Source organism: Calonectris borealis, chromosome 1, assembly GCF_964195595.1.
Source record: "Calonectris borealis chromosome 1, bCalBor7.hap1.2, whole genome shotgun sequence".
Taxonomy (NCBI): Eukaryota; Metazoa; Chordata; class Aves; order Procellariiformes; family Procellariidae; genus Calonectris; species Calonectris borealis.
The window spans coordinates 7,503,341-7,518,668 of NC_134312.1; the positions used below are offsets into that span (position 1 = coordinate 7,503,341).

Genomic DNA, 15,328 nt, shown 5'->3' on the forward strand with positions numbered 1-15,328 from the left:
AAAATCCTCGGCAGGTGGTTAAAAATGCGTCTCCAGGCGTGATGGGCTGGGCTGTTGTGAAATTGGGAACTAAGGTGTTTTGTGAATAGTTTCACCCAAATCAAACCAGAGTGAAGAGGAGATGTTAAGGGGATCAGAACTGGCTCCGTACGTATGGAGTTGCCATGGTTTAGTTCTCTGTGACTCAACAGATACCTGGTCTGTACTGAGCAAGAGGTGACCCGAGATGCCACCATGTGCATGAGTGCTGGATTTGCAAGAAAGCGTCATCCTTGTCTCAGCAGCAGTGGTAGCTCATACCATTCTTGACGCGTCTCTCTCACCAGAGCCCCTCTTCTTCCCCGTCTTCTCCCTCTGAGCCTGAGAAGATCAGGATCCCATCACATCCACCTGGCAGGGAGGAGGGAAGTGATGCTCATACTGCTTTTTCTTTTTTTCCCCGTCTTTCTGAAATCAATTTAAAAACATGATTTGAAGTTAAAATGTCTTCTTACCATCTCTAGTCTCTCTCTTTTTCAACGATGGGGTCATCTCAAACAAGAGCAGAGCAGGCAGGGCAAAGGCATAAAGCACAGCTGCGAAGAGCCAGATGTGCCATAGGGAAGCCTGGAGCATCTGATAGAGGAGGCAGCTCTGGGGTTGATACCCCATGGGAAGCTCTGGGAGACCATGCCAATCCCTTGTCTGTTGGTAATGTCCAGGCACGGAGATGTCGTTAGAAGCTGTTCTGCCGGCAGTGTGGGAAGGACAGTGCCCTGTACATTTTTAATCTGTTTTTGTAGCCCTACATTTCAGCCCAAAGTGCTGCAAAAGGACTTGCATGGGAACATCAGTATCGTACAAATTCCAACAAACCAGCTGGGTTGTGGGAAGTACTAATTTCGTGACCAGTTGATTTACCAATCCTTATTTTTGTTTAATCTCTTTAGAAAAAAATAAATTAATATTACTTCTACTTATTATTAGCTTATTTAATGTAACCCTCACTTTTCTAAATTTCTTACATCCAGATCATTGCGTTATCTGAAATGTAGATCTGCAATCATAGGTGACACTGAATATGTATTAGTATAAATTTCTACTTGCTCACAATTCAACACTTACTAGGAAATTATCCTTTCTGTTATAGCTGTATTTGTAAACCCAGCCAACTAATTTTCCAGGGGCCAAGCATTTAGGTGTTCCAGATGGACACAGCTTCACTGATGCCCACCGGGGTGGGATGCCTGGCTGAAGTCAGCAGCCAGAAACCTGTCCGCAGCGTTCGGGGTGGCAGCTCTGAGGGTGCCTGAGCCCCGACAAAGAGCTGCAGCTTGTGTTACGAGGCAGACCAAGACATCCTGCATACAAATGCATTGAACTGAATCTGCCAGGGAGCAGGATTGATGCTTTTTATCCCTCCTATTAAGAAAAAGCAGGAAAAATCCTCAAAAACTACAGGGTTGTTTTATTTGAATATGGGCACACACCTGAATGCAATCAAGGGACAGCACCATAACAAACTCCCACTCACGCAGAGAGCCCGTGTGACAAACCTTGTGTGTGTGCGTGCTCTTAATCTGCCTCAGCTATGGGGTGCAACACGTTCGCTTAAGCTTGATTTTATTAAAGTCATTTGATGTTGTGCCAAGCCGTTGCTGTTAGCCCTCCCTGCTGCTGCGAATCAAACAAGGCCGTGTTGTCCTTTGCTCTACACAGGGTATTTCCAGGGAATAACTTTTCTGCGCTTTCTTGGAAAAGGGTTGTGTTATCCCAAGGTGAAGAGGACGAGATGGCCAGGTACTCATCGCTGTTGCATTAAGGATGGTGCAACCTCTGCACTGCCTCTGAATTTTCATCAGTAGTTGGGATTGGCATCAATTGGCATCGATAGTTGGGTGGCAACTCTGAAAGACTCAAAATCCATTCTGCATGCCTCCTTTCCCGGTTTCCGTCTGGGAGAAGGCATGCATGGATAATCTCTTGTTTCCAAGGTAACACTAACTTCTTGATACAATAACTGCGAAGCATTGCACAGCATGAGGTATCTGTTTGTTTACATCTCTGCCCTATTTATTATTGGATTATTAGGGTTTTTAGCTTCTCATTTTTGTGTATTTCTCCTAAACAAGGCAATAGTTGCCTACATTTTAAACTGGGGTTTGATATGAAGTAGAAGGGGTTCTGATCAAGCAACTTTCAGGAAGCAGCATTTAGATTAGAAAAAAAAAGGGGGGTTAAAATTAGGGCCACTCAAAGGTCAATATCATGGGCACAACAAATCTCAAATCCATATGCCCTCCTCCCTGGCTCATTGCTTGCTAAGTGGGCACTAACTAATGTTTCCCAAGGGAGACGTTTTGTTGCGTGGACAGCATTTTCATTACCAGCCTTTAGAGCAGTCCTTGCAATGTTGTGGAAAATCCACGTTACAGCCCCTGAGCATCTCACAGCACCTTTGCGGGAGAAGGCTTTTGGAGGTAGACCAAGCCTCCCTCTGTATGTTTGCCCTCTGGTACGTCTACTTTTACTAGCAACTGAAAGGATAAATATTGCACCTCGGTTATTGTGTCAAAGACGTGGGCAAGCACAATGGCTGAGTCTGTGCTGGGCTCAGTAGGACAGGAGGTGAAGAGGCGGCTGCCCGTGTCTACTTGACACTTAATTTATTCCTGCCAGTCCCTCTGGGAGCTCTTCCCAGGGTTATGTTGGTGAATCTGTCCTGTATGTTTCCTGGCACATTCATGGGGAAATCTGATCTCTGGCTTTGGTTTCACCACCTTGTTTCCACATACATTGTATACAAGCTATCATAAAAAAGTTCAAACTGTCACAGTCCTCTTCGTGCAAGGTAGACCAAAGTCCAGTTTGGAGAACCCCAGATTTGGCAGCTCAGAATTTCATGTGCTGTCTCAAAGCGTTAACTTGTTCCTTAGAAATGACTGGGCCATTTTTTCTTTATTTATTTTCCCAAAATACAGGATATTCCAACCCAGTGACTCTAAGTTTGGCAAGATTATGGACAACTCCGTGCTGCCTTTTGTTCCAAGCAGTATTGCTCAGCTTTGGTATGAGGTGGAGTTACCGGTGCAGCTGCAAAGCAGAATACAGATGTAGGATAATTGCTGCCTCTCCTATGATGATTCTGCTAAAATTTTGCAGGCGCTATAGAAAAGTACTGTAGAGCATTTAGAATTTGTCATATTTCCATTAGGATGATGTGCTTTCAAACCAAGAAAACACCTGCTCCTTTCCAAACTTGGATTTCCTGTAGTACCGTTAAGACCTACACAGAGAGCAAAGACAAACACTAAAATACTCTGAAAGTTTCATTCCTTCTGGATGCTGGGTGAGATTTCCCTGGAGGGTGTTGTAGAAGACGGGGAAATTGCTTTCAGAAATGACAGTTTTATTGAACTATGTCTCGATATGATAGCAAACTGTGTTAGTGAGCAGTTACAGGATTTTTGGTTGCTATTGGTGCTACTTGGCAAGAATTACCCTACCATATCTTCTAAGCTATCTGCCTTACTTCTCCTCGTCAGTATAGGGAAATATCCTGATAACCTGTGGTGGTTAGTACTGTCAGATACTAATATTTCATTGGCATAATCGGCCTCTTTGGGTATTGATGATTCATCTTCTGCATGCTGGAAAATCGTGCGTAGAAATGGATTTACATAAACACGTCTTTTCTGTCTGAGTGTTACAGCACCGTTTGCAAACGCTGTTTCTGAACGTGCTGCCTGGGCAGGTCGGAGCAGATTCCCGAAGCTTGACTCTGACTTCATCCATATTGTTGGCCAGCATCGAAGCGTGAAGCAGTGAAGTTTGGCTTCCTGCAGATTTGTGTGCGCACTGCGCTAGTCACAGCCCCACAGGAGCTGGAGCTGATGCCTCTCCAAAAGGATATGGGGCCATGTTAAAAATCGATGAAGACGTTAATTTCCTTGTTCTCCCTTTATTCATCCGTATTTGCTTAAAATATGTAGGAACTTAATATTTTTGGTATCTCTACTCTTCTGTCAAAGTTGGTTGAAGTTCACCCAATGGGTCAGAAGTTACTAAGGGCTGGCAAACTGGGATGGAGAGCCATTGCTTCACTGCCTTTGGAAAACAGGCTAAAAATAGGTCTAAAAAGGCACCTCCAAATTCATCTGCCTGTCCCAGGGCAGGATGTACTGCCTGTACTGGCCAGTCAGCCTTAGCAGATGTTTTTCTAACCTGTTCTTAAACATCTCCAATAGCACGCTCCCCAAGGAATCAACACCATTGCTTAAGGTCCTTATGGGTACGGAGCATTTCCTAATAACTAAGTCTTCCAGGCTGCAATTTTAACCTGCTACGCTGGAAGTCTTATTTCTCTAATTCCTCCTGAAGGTAATGAGACTGTTCAAATGGGTAAAGGTTACAGGAGCAGGCCCTGGAAGGCATGTAGCTAGGTCAGTAATGATCGAACTTGAACACCCACCTCTGAGTTTCTCTGCACTTTTTTTTCACAGTCAAGAATAGTGCCAAATCCAGAGGAATTCCTATTAATACCAGGATCTAGTTAAAGAAAGTGAAAACCCTACCGCCAGTCTGGCATAGCTTTCCACCTCATTGGGGGGCTGTGCTCCCGAAGAGTGGGTCTGATCCTCTCAGCAGGAGGGCTGCTTTACCTGGATCCTTTCAGCTGGTGTTTCTGATTCTCCAGGGAAACCCGAGTATTTCCCCTGTGTGAGGTCTTTCGAGGCTTTGAAATCTCTGCTCAGAACAAGCTTTTAGGGTGAACAGCCCGGTTCAGTCAACCCCGAAATGCTTCTTCTTACCTTTGCAAAAAAACTGAGCCTAAACCCCTGACCTTGGGGTTTTTCCATCTTGGCATCTTAACTCTGCTGAATTGTTAAGACGATTTCCATCCCAGAAAAGCCAAGATGACGGGAGCTCCTTCCTGCCCGGTGCAAGTCACGCACCGAGGAGAGCCCTGCCCAGAAGTTTGCAGGCTCAGAGTCCCGGTGTCCCACTCCTGTTTATCAGCTCCCCCCCACCACACGCCAGCGCCTTATAACCCTGTAACGGCTTGGGGGGCAGCTCTGACAGGCAGGTACCTACCTGCGGTAAAATCTGCAAAAGTTTTTATTATTATTGGAACTACGCCGCTTGTGATTTTGCCTTTCACCTGTATGTTTTGCAAATAAGTAAGCTGAGTGCTAAGCCATGATTAAGTGCTGAATTCCCTCTGTTTTTTGAAAGCCCAATGCCTGAGCGCACTCCGAGAGCAGCCAAGCATGGACGGGGTGTGCAAGTGACATTTCAATGAAAATATTCAGCCTCCAAGAAAAACAACAGACAATGGAGGGAAGTGCCGTGTTTGCCAGGTTCCTTAAGGAGTCTAGCAAGGACGCACTGTGTTACAAAACAGCGATACGCACGCCAAGCCGCTATCACATCAGGATGCTAATTAAAGCAAAACATAGATCTGCCGCACCGCATTCATTCGATGAGATTTATTCCCATACTTGGTTTTTTTTTGTGCCTGTAAAGCATTATGCGAAAGACAGAAGAAAATATCTCTGCATTCACAATGGGATTTATATGAATGATAAAAGCAAGATTGTTCTTTAGCAGCAGAAAATACTTACGTCCAAGCACCTGAAAGAAGCCCCTCAGCATCACCTTTTTCTGCAGATGGTGTTATTATCATTATTAGTAATAACAGTAATGGTAACAGGAGAAGCACCACCAGTAATGAAGAACACTGGAGCTGATGACTGTGGGCCAGGGGACTCAGTTCCTTTCATGGTACAGGATGGGAGATCAGCTGCACACCCAGAGACTCTGCTCTTTATTTCCACTACTCCTAGCTCAGCTGAGGTGTCTCAAAAGGGACAGCCCGAAGTAGTGCCTGGCACCCATTGAAAATACACTGGGTCTGTGTCCAAAGCCTTGGACTCCATGCTTCCAGCACCTCTTCATGCTGCGCAGGAATAAGATGTGCGGTAGATGTACGTGGCAGATGGATCTCATGGGGTTTATTGGCTAGGACATTTAATGGATGGGCCAGGGAAAGACCTGTTCCCAATTCCTGGTCAAGCAAATATACATGAATTTTATATTAATCAGTTATTGGATAAATTGTTCACTTGGTTTTGGTTTTTTTGGAGCAAATGCTACTTAAGAACTACAGCACCAGGAAGGCTGATGGACATCTGGGCATGCCAGGAAGGAGCCTGCGAAGTGTCAAGGGAGCTTTGCTTGGGCTTTGACACAGCTGAAAAGAAACTTAGGGGCTCTAGTGAGGCAAGACTTTGTTTGCTCACAGCTTGGGGAGTGAAACATCAGTGATTTGGGCAAAGCAGCCTTCATGAGTCTGCAGTGGGACAAGAAATGGCACTAACTATACCCTGTAGTTGAAAAAAGTCTTTTGCTGCTTCTATAGACAAAAGTTTTTTGAACTGGGGAGAGGGTGCTATAGAAGGCATAGCTCTCCAGGCATGGATCCAGCTGGTGAACGTGGAAAGCAAGGTGGACAGCAGCAATAGGGTTGAACATGTGTGACACGACTGGGAGCATCAGACCATGATCGTGGGAGAAGTGCTCAGGAAAATGAATCCTGGGCCCATCACAGCCTTCAACGTGGACATGTTGGAGATGTCACCAAAACTGCAGAACTGGGATGTTAGGTTTTGAAATCGTCCTTATTATTTGGGCATGTGCAATACAGGTTTCGGTTGCAGCCCATTTCCGGTGCTTAATGCAGTCAGAGCATGGTCTATCAGTATAGCTCAAAAAAAAAAGATATCTTAAAAAAAATCATGCCTTATCTTTAAAGGCATATTGACTGCACAATATAGGTCACCCTCTTAAAAGGCTAAAGGAGTTAATCTTCCTGAACTTCAGTACTTTCCCACTAGAGCTTTGCAAGCTGCTGACCACATAATAAACTCACCCCTGGCATCATGCCCCTGGGAACTGGGTAGTAGTTATTAATCCAGCATCAATTTCACATCTTTTTCTTTGGGGAAAAAAGATTATTACATCAGTTGGGTTATGCTGGTGAGTGTTCAATACGAAGGAGTATCTCCCCCTTTCCAGTGGCTGAGAGGTTATAAGCAGACTAGGAAAGATTAATGTCGGGGTAGATTTGTTGGTAATAGATTAATAGACCCCAGAGTGATCTCCAGGATGACTTTTAGACACCTGTAATTGTGTGGATTGTATATGATGCCAGAAGTGGCATGGTCCTAGCTGCCCTTAGCACTTTGGTTTTTCTTCTGCTTTTTTCTGGCTATGCAGGACTTTCCGTAGCTCCTACTCCCCATGACCCCTCTAAACACAGCATCTGCTCCTGGGAACATCACTGACCAGCAGCCCTGTGCCTTCCCTGTACTGTTTCATGTGTAAGGCCTTCAGCCGTGGCTAGGAGCAGGTGTTTTAGAGTCCATGGGCATCAGTCCAGCCTTCCTACAGCAACACAGGAATGGTGAGAATCTTCTTCGTCTTGGGGACTATAAAAGACTTTCTCATGATGATTTCCAAAACCACTTATAGGCAGTCACCTTCAACAGGTGTAGACAATGTCAACACCCTTGCTCTGAAGCTTGCATTCATTATTGTGAGCTTAGTCTGAAGTGTCCCAGTATGAATTCATTAGCAAGGCAACACTGAGGGTTTGTTTCTTTTTAATCAAAGCGCTATGCTACATCTGATGGGGAGTGATTTTTTTTCCTTGTAGCCTTGGGAATAAAGAGATAATGGAGAAACATTTCCACATTTTCATTGAACAGGCAGCATTATAATGTCATTTGCTTTTACAGAAGTGTGAACAATTCAGATGAAAATGGGTTTTTTCTTTAAGATGTCTGTTGTTGCAAAGCTGCTGTTGTCAATAAGGAAAACGAGGTTTGGCCAAAATTCCAAATAAACTTGGTTCTAATGTATTATTCTTTAAAGTTACAGAAAGATTTGAAGGGCTCATAAATCAGACAAGCATATCTGACTATTTTCCTATACTGGTGAGTCCAGTAAACAGTACTTTCTGAGGGTTATTTGATGTAATGCCCGGTTCCCAGTAAGGGCCGGTACCAAATCCTTAGGGTGAGAGTATGTGTCTTGATTGTCTTTTTACAGCAATAAATTTTGGCAGCAACAACTTGAGTTTCTTCCTTCAGCCCACCAGCAGTTCCCTCGCTAACTCCCCAATTAGGGCTCCCTGTTTCCGCTGGGCATGGGGGCATATGTGCCCGTGTTGTATAGCTTGGTCTGCTATAGGCAATTCACAGGGCAGCAATATATATCTGCCAGTAATCCTGTGTATAATATCACTGCTTCCCTGAGAGCAGGAGCGAGACCTTTCTCTCCAAACAGCAGGCAGGTGGCTATTTAGAGCCCTAGCAATTTTCTCTCCATTTTGTTGGCTTTGGATAACCATCTCCTTCCTTTCATGCCTTGCCCAGAAGTTTCATTGCCGGTTACTTGATGTTCGCAGTCACTGAATGAGTCTTTTACATTTAGTTCTGCATCTTTCAGTACGTGGTAATTTATGCTGTGGTACACTAAAATCAATTAAATAGCTGGTGTTTGCTTCAGGAGGCAGGGGCTTTGCAGCAAGGCAGATAATAAATGTTAAATCCATATATGCCACAGTATGAGAATTCATTATGGTATGGTAGGATCCCTCTCAGACACGACGTGGAGGCAATTCTGATTAAATGGTTACACTCATTTAAACAGAAAAGGACTTTCATATCCTGGAAAGCTTTGAAGTGAAATAACACAGCATTGAAGCAAGATGCAAAATTAACATTGGCGTTCACAAGTCTGTTCTTTTACATGGTGAAACCATTATTAAAAGTTGGTTTTCCCTCTTGAGTTTTCTTCTGGAGGAAAGTTGTACAGACCGTAGCGAAGGGGACAGTAGTAGGCTCACGAGTGTTACGTGTCAGTGCATGCTAGAAGACATTTAATGATTTTGTAGCAAAAAAATAGGCTCAATTTCCCAAGCATGCTCATATCTCAGCTCCAATTCTGTTCTAGGTAGTACAGTCAGGTAGGTTACGCGACTCAAGAGTCTGGATGCGACTCCAGTCAGTGTTGCCCTAACCTGCAGTTATATTTTTAGTGTATTATCAAGAGACTCTGTGTACAACTTCTAGAAGAACCCATTAAGCAAGGTGATGATGAAGCATTATTATTCCATTCATATTCGTGCTGAAAGAAAAGATCTCTTGCTTTCCACTTTGTCTTGTACTTGGCCCAAAGACTTACATAGGGCCTGTTTTTAAAGCCAGGGAGATTCATATAGTTTTCTGTGTCTGGTCTGGGGGTCAGGACTCTAAAAAGGATTGTGGAAAACCTAGAATTTTTAATGGAAATTCAAGTTGCTGTTTGAAATCCTGTTTTGACTTCCTTTTGTAGTGCTGTGGTTACCTCTTCTTACAGAAACTATTTTCATAGGACTGCAGAAGTTCTTGCCATAGTTTTCTGCTTTAAACATTCTCCTTGGAAAACTATTCAATGGAAAATAAAGCTGGAGGGTTTGGGGTTTTTCTTTTTTTCTGAAACAGTGGTTAGGTCTGCTCTAGCCAAACTTTTACTTTTTTAAGCATTTTATAGAAAAAGAAAATACTGCTGCTGGTGAAGACTTTCTTTGATGCATTTATAGAACATGTGTTCATTTTATTCAGATTCATGCCACATGGTTATATCTTAGCCTGTAAAGGCCATTTTTTCCTTTAAATTGGAGGAAAAGTGTGTTCAGAGACCCAAATACTTATGTCATCTTTTCCCTTCTTCTCCAAGACAAAATTCCCATTTGGGTCTCTGTGATCCTGGCTTAGCTGTAAAAGGCTGTCTGTACTAGAGTACTGAAGATGGTTTAGAGGAGTTTGCTGTTCATTCTGTCTGATTATTCTGTTGGTTAGTAGCATTTAACCACTCTGTAATTCTATTTTCTTCACTCCTAACTGATGATACTCTAAGGAGCACTGACATCCTTGGGTGAGACATAGTGGAGCCTTTAAATGTCCGTATGTCCCCGAGAAAAGAAGATACCCCTCCCCAGAATGCATTGTAATGAAAAAAAAGTCAGAAATACAATTTGAAATCCACTGAAAGAGAGCTGCCTTAGGGTTTTTGCCATTAAAACTCTGCCGTGAGTCTCGTACAGCTCCAGAAGAGGGATTATTCCTCGAGGAGAAAACAGAGCCAAGCATCCGTTCTGCCGTCTTGTCGTGACGGTGGTGTCATATGTACTCAGTCCTGAAGTTCGTGGTCACCCTGTTGCAAAATATTACCCAGTGCCACTGGACAGGAGATGTGTAAACATAACAGATACTGAGCAGAGGAGGGGGAAATTACCTCGCTTTGATTGCTCACGAGGCTTATCTGCAGGAATGTTTATCTCATCTCAGCCCAGGGTCTTTTCCATTGATTAATGCTTGTTTCCCTCTAAGCGTGGGGCAGGACCGTTTGCAGAAAGTGCTTCTGACATTTTGCTTCTTGGGGCTGGAAACTCTCTGCCAGAAGCTTTTAAATCTGCTCTTTTCAGATGGTTTCGTGGCTGGATTTGCTGTATAAAGGGTTTGCTTCACATTGGTGCTGTCTTGCCTAGTTTGAAGGGTGGCGAGGGAAATGTAGGTTAGATTTCTCTCACTGAAGATTGGGTCATACATTACACCGGATGAAATATATTTTTAAAAGAAGATTTCCTGGGGAAGGGCATTTTATCTGGCACCCTTTTCCCTCAGGAGTTTAACATGGCTGTAGTTGGAGTCCCTTTCCTCACTATTGAGGTGTGGCCACTCTCAGGAGAGCCACAGCAGCTCCTAAAAACAGCAAATGGGACCATTTGGGGAGAGACCATTTCTCTGCTGTGTATGGGCATTTACTTTATAACGGAGTGGGAGTGAGGAGTGCTGCCTGCAGGCAGGAGCAGGCAGGAGCAGGCAGGAGCAGGCAGGGCTGCTGCCGGCAGCACTTCCCACGGAGCTGGAGAGAGGTGCTTTTCATCATAGAATAGTTTGGGTTGGAAGGGACCTTTAAAGGTCATCTAGTCCAACCCCCCTGCCTACTCCTGCAGGCAGGAATAGGCAGGGACCTTTTGAACAGTCTCTCCTTGAATCCTGACCCTACCCGAGCTGAATTAACTCAAGAAATTTGCTAGTGCATTCATGGCTGTGTACGTTCAAAAGTTTAGTGCAAAAAGGCAACTGTTTGCACAACAGCACAGGCAAAAAAACGAAGGGGGAAGAAAAGAAAAAAAATAAAATAACTGATGTAGCCGCTGTCTGTGCATTTAGCTGGAAGTCTAGAGCTGCTCTATGGCCTGAATATCCTTTTCCTTGGAGTATGCTGTTAAATGTGTCCAGGTGATAGTCGTTTAATAGGTTATCACCTATGGCTGAGCTTCTTTCCTGACCGCACGTCTGCTCTCAGCCCGCTCCACTTGCGCCTATCTTCATCCAAGGTGTTCTCCTGCACAAGGTGTTTTGCTGCAGGTTTCCCTCATCGCACAGGCAGATGTACTGCTCTCCAAAACTGCAGCAGCGTAGCGTGCCAGAGACATCCCAGAGGGGACTGTACTTGATACTCATCTCATCTTTTGCTATGGGTCACCTAAAGCTGGTCTGTAGGTTACAACCCCTTGGATGCTGGCGGGAGGCAGGCGCAGGTATATTTTATTGCTTGGTTGCTTTTCCTGTTGTGTGACAGCCTCTGGCAAGGCAAATGACATAACGGTGTGCCTCTAACGTCGTGAAGGTCCACTGCAAATACCCGTCGGCCGTTAATGAGTCAGGAAGGATTGGCTGGCTCTAAATTTCGGTACTGCGCTGCGTGTGCTGCCGGCGCAGCACAGGGGCTCCTGCTGCCACCGCAGGGACGGTGGCAGAGAAGACAGCTCACGGCTCGAAAGAGGAGGAGGGAAAAACAGAAGCTGAGCCATATGGTACAAAAAGTAGAAGCAGACACAGGATCTCAGTGGTGGGTGCTCATTAGACTGTCTCTGATGTGCTGGGAAGACGCAGTGTGTTCTGCTAGAGGAATTGCAATATTCTTCTGTAAGCTAAAAAATGTAGCAGTGCAGAGTGGGTAAAGGACAGGTCTCTTTATCTATGGAAAAATATTCTAGCCTGTTTACCAGCAATGTGTAACAGGAACGAGACGCTGCTGCACTCCAGAGACTTGCAAGGATGTTTTTGTAGTTAGAGCACACAGGTCTGAAAGTCTTGAGCTCTTGACTTACTCTATCATTGATTTACATTGTGTTCTCAGATCATTTTGTCTTGTAATTTCCCTGCCCACAAAAAGGGAATACTTTCCTAATTAATTCTGGATAAGATTAATTGGTTTTGTCTTTTTTTCCTCAAGTCAATGTTACTCTTCATGCAGTTAAGTTGTTAAAAAAAATAAGAGTACTGATATCTGGCCTCTGGCCTTGTCCACCAAGGCGCGCTGTGGTCCATCTGCGAATGAGTAAAAGTGAATGGGTTGGTTTGCTGAAACCTATTGACCCTTTTGAAAAACATATTCAGGTATGCCTTGATTCCCTCCAGTGTTTCCCCATGCTGTACAGTATCTGTGCAGTGGCTTTATCCCTCCATTCCATCCACATCGGTGCAGAAACCTATGCAGTACATAATCCAGGCTGCCTGGTGTAACAGCATGACCGGTGATGGCCATCATCATTGCATAGATTTATTTATCCTTATCGTGTAGGTGTGTGGAAATCTAAAGCAGAAGAGGTATGACATCCAAAGTTAAAAATCCACTGACATAAAGCCAGGATTTCACCTGTTGTGCATAGATGTGGATGCAGCCAAATGCATCATACCAGTGATGGAGGGGAACAAAAAGAGGCATCAGTTAAAACTTGCTAAGGGAGAGCTATAAAACAGCAGTTTAAACCCAGGCTGGATAAAAACTGAACAGCAGTATCCCGAATTTTAATATCCATTTCTTTATGCTGCAGGTAGATGAAAATGGTTATTGCAAATACGGGGATGAAGGAGCGATGTGCCAAAGCACACGGTACAGCGGGCTGGCTCCATCGCCTCCCTCAACTTTGGGGACCGTGACTCGTGCTCCCCCTGTGAGCAGGAGTGCAGTGTGCCTGGATCTCCGTGGGAGCAAGGTGGGGTGGGTGATTTGGGAATCCCCAGGGTGCCCAGGTCCCCTCCAGGTCAGAAAGAAAGGCACGTTGGGTGTCTTCCCCATCTCTCTCTTGTTCACATTAAAAGGAGTGAGCTCAAAGTGATGAATGTCCCAGGACGCATTGCAATAACGAGTAAGATAACTAATAATCAGCTCTATGTTTGAAATACTTGGCCTCAATAATAAACACCAGAAAGGGCCTCTGGAGGAGGGGCATGAGAGCCTTAGACTTGATACAAAAGCCTTCAAACCCACCAACCCCGCTGGCAAAGTTCTCTGAGTGTGCTCGGGCATCTTTTTCCCACTCTGGGGGGTGGATATGAATGACCTTTTTGACTACGTCTATATTACTAAATAAAAAAGTCTGTGTCGGTGCTATCCATTGAGCTGTGTCCAGGCACTGGCCAGGAGGATGGCTGGCTCAGGGTGGACCAGCCGGGGGAGCGTGCCAGCAGCCCTGACAGCGTGGGCAATTGCGGGGCAGTGCCCTGTTCCCGTTCAGGGACAGACCAGGCACAACCTCCATGCCTCTGCTCCTCCTGTGGGAAGTGGAAATAACAGCCCTTTCTGCCACATGTGAATGCTGTGACAATAAACGTTTAAAATCTATGAAGTTTTGAGATAATAATATCAGTTTAGGCATGTAAGTGCTTCAGACAGATATATTGTGCAAACACCAAGTGGTTTAAAGTACAACTTTTGGCACAGTGAAATTGCTTAAAGGCTAGTTTAGTTTGATTTCAAAGGGTTTCTCAAAATAGCTAGTCTGAATCCTGCAAAAAAAAAAAAAAGCACATTGTCATCAAAAAGCTATTAAAAAAGAAAAGCAAAGCAGTTAGAAGATTTCTTCTGGTTTGACTTTTTAGATTTCAGAGCAGGACACATCAGTTCATCCATTAAGCGTTGTTGGTCTGGCGCTGGTACTGCTGTCCATCGCCCTGCGGCACAAATCACTGCAGCAAGAGCTTCTTCCTGGCACACGTTTTTCAGAGCTTTCTGACACAATTCAAACTTCAGTCTGTCCACAGCCTCACCATTGGCATGAACACGAGGGTTTTAGAAGTAGTTTGCAGAGTTATATTCTGTGACCTAATTCCCACCTGGGTACCACCACAGATACCTCTGCATGGTGATTAGGTCTCTCCCAAATGCAGGGCAGGGAGCAGAAGAAATGGGAGAGGGAACCTGAACTAGCAGCAGGAGAATTGACTCTACGGCAGGAGAATTGACTCTATCTTCAAGACACTCTCTTGTGTACCCTCAGTCATGCATATACCACACCACGTGGCTGTTAGTGCAAAATTTACTTTATTGCTGTTTACTTAATGTATAGCCTCTTGGTAGTAAATTATATTCATGGCCTCCGGGTCCTGGTCCTGTTGAATAGTTATTTGCAAGGCAAAGGAAATACATACTGGTTTTATTCTATTTGGACTTTGAATGCATAAAAGTCTTTTTTTCAGTCTGAACACGCAAGTGCCCTTTAGAATGTGAATATTAACATTGCTTTCAGAAAACGTATTTTCTTTCCAATGCATTACTTCTCATGTAATGACCCATTTTAGAGAATTCAGCATTATTCATGTTTCTCAGAGAAATTCCTAAAACAAAAGGTATCCTACTTTCCTTCATATTGAATTCTCACTCAGTAGATAGCATCAGATTCCAGTGCAGCTCTGTCATGTACAATTAACCTGTGAAGCCTTTGCCTTATAAAACTCATTGGTTGATGGAAAGCAAACACAATTGCTTGTAAGATTTTACTGCTGGCGATATGTTCGGAATTTCTTTTGAAAATTCTAAAACTTTATTTTCCGATAAATCATGGAATCACAGAAGGGTTTGGGTCAGAAGGGGCCTTTTAAAGATCATCTAGTCCACCCCCCCTGCCATGGGCAGGGACATCTTTCACTAGACCAGGTTGCTCAAAGCCCCGTGCAACCTGACCTTGAACACTTCCAGGGCGGGGGCATTCACAGCTTCTCTGGGCAACCTGTGGCAGTGCCTCACCACCCTCATCATAAAGAATTTCTTCCTTATGTCCAATCTAAACCTACCCTCTTTCAGTTTAAAACTGTTCCCCCTTGTCCTGTCACTGCAGGCCCTGGTAAAAAGTCTCTCTCTGTCTTTCTTATAAGCCCTCTTTACATATTGAAAGGCCTCATTAAGTTGTCCCTGAAGCCTTCTCTTCTGCAGGCTGAACAACCCCAACTCT

At 44.4% G+C, this 15,328-nt stretch overlaps 1 protein-coding gene across 2 annotated transcripts in view; it reads left to right on the top strand.

Moving 5' to 3' along the window:
* CAMK1D (calcium/calmodulin dependent protein kinase ID) overlaps positions 1-15,328 on the top strand; it is a 230,412-nt gene that overhangs the window by 139,493 nt on the left and 75,591 nt on the right. The window lies entirely within an intron of this gene.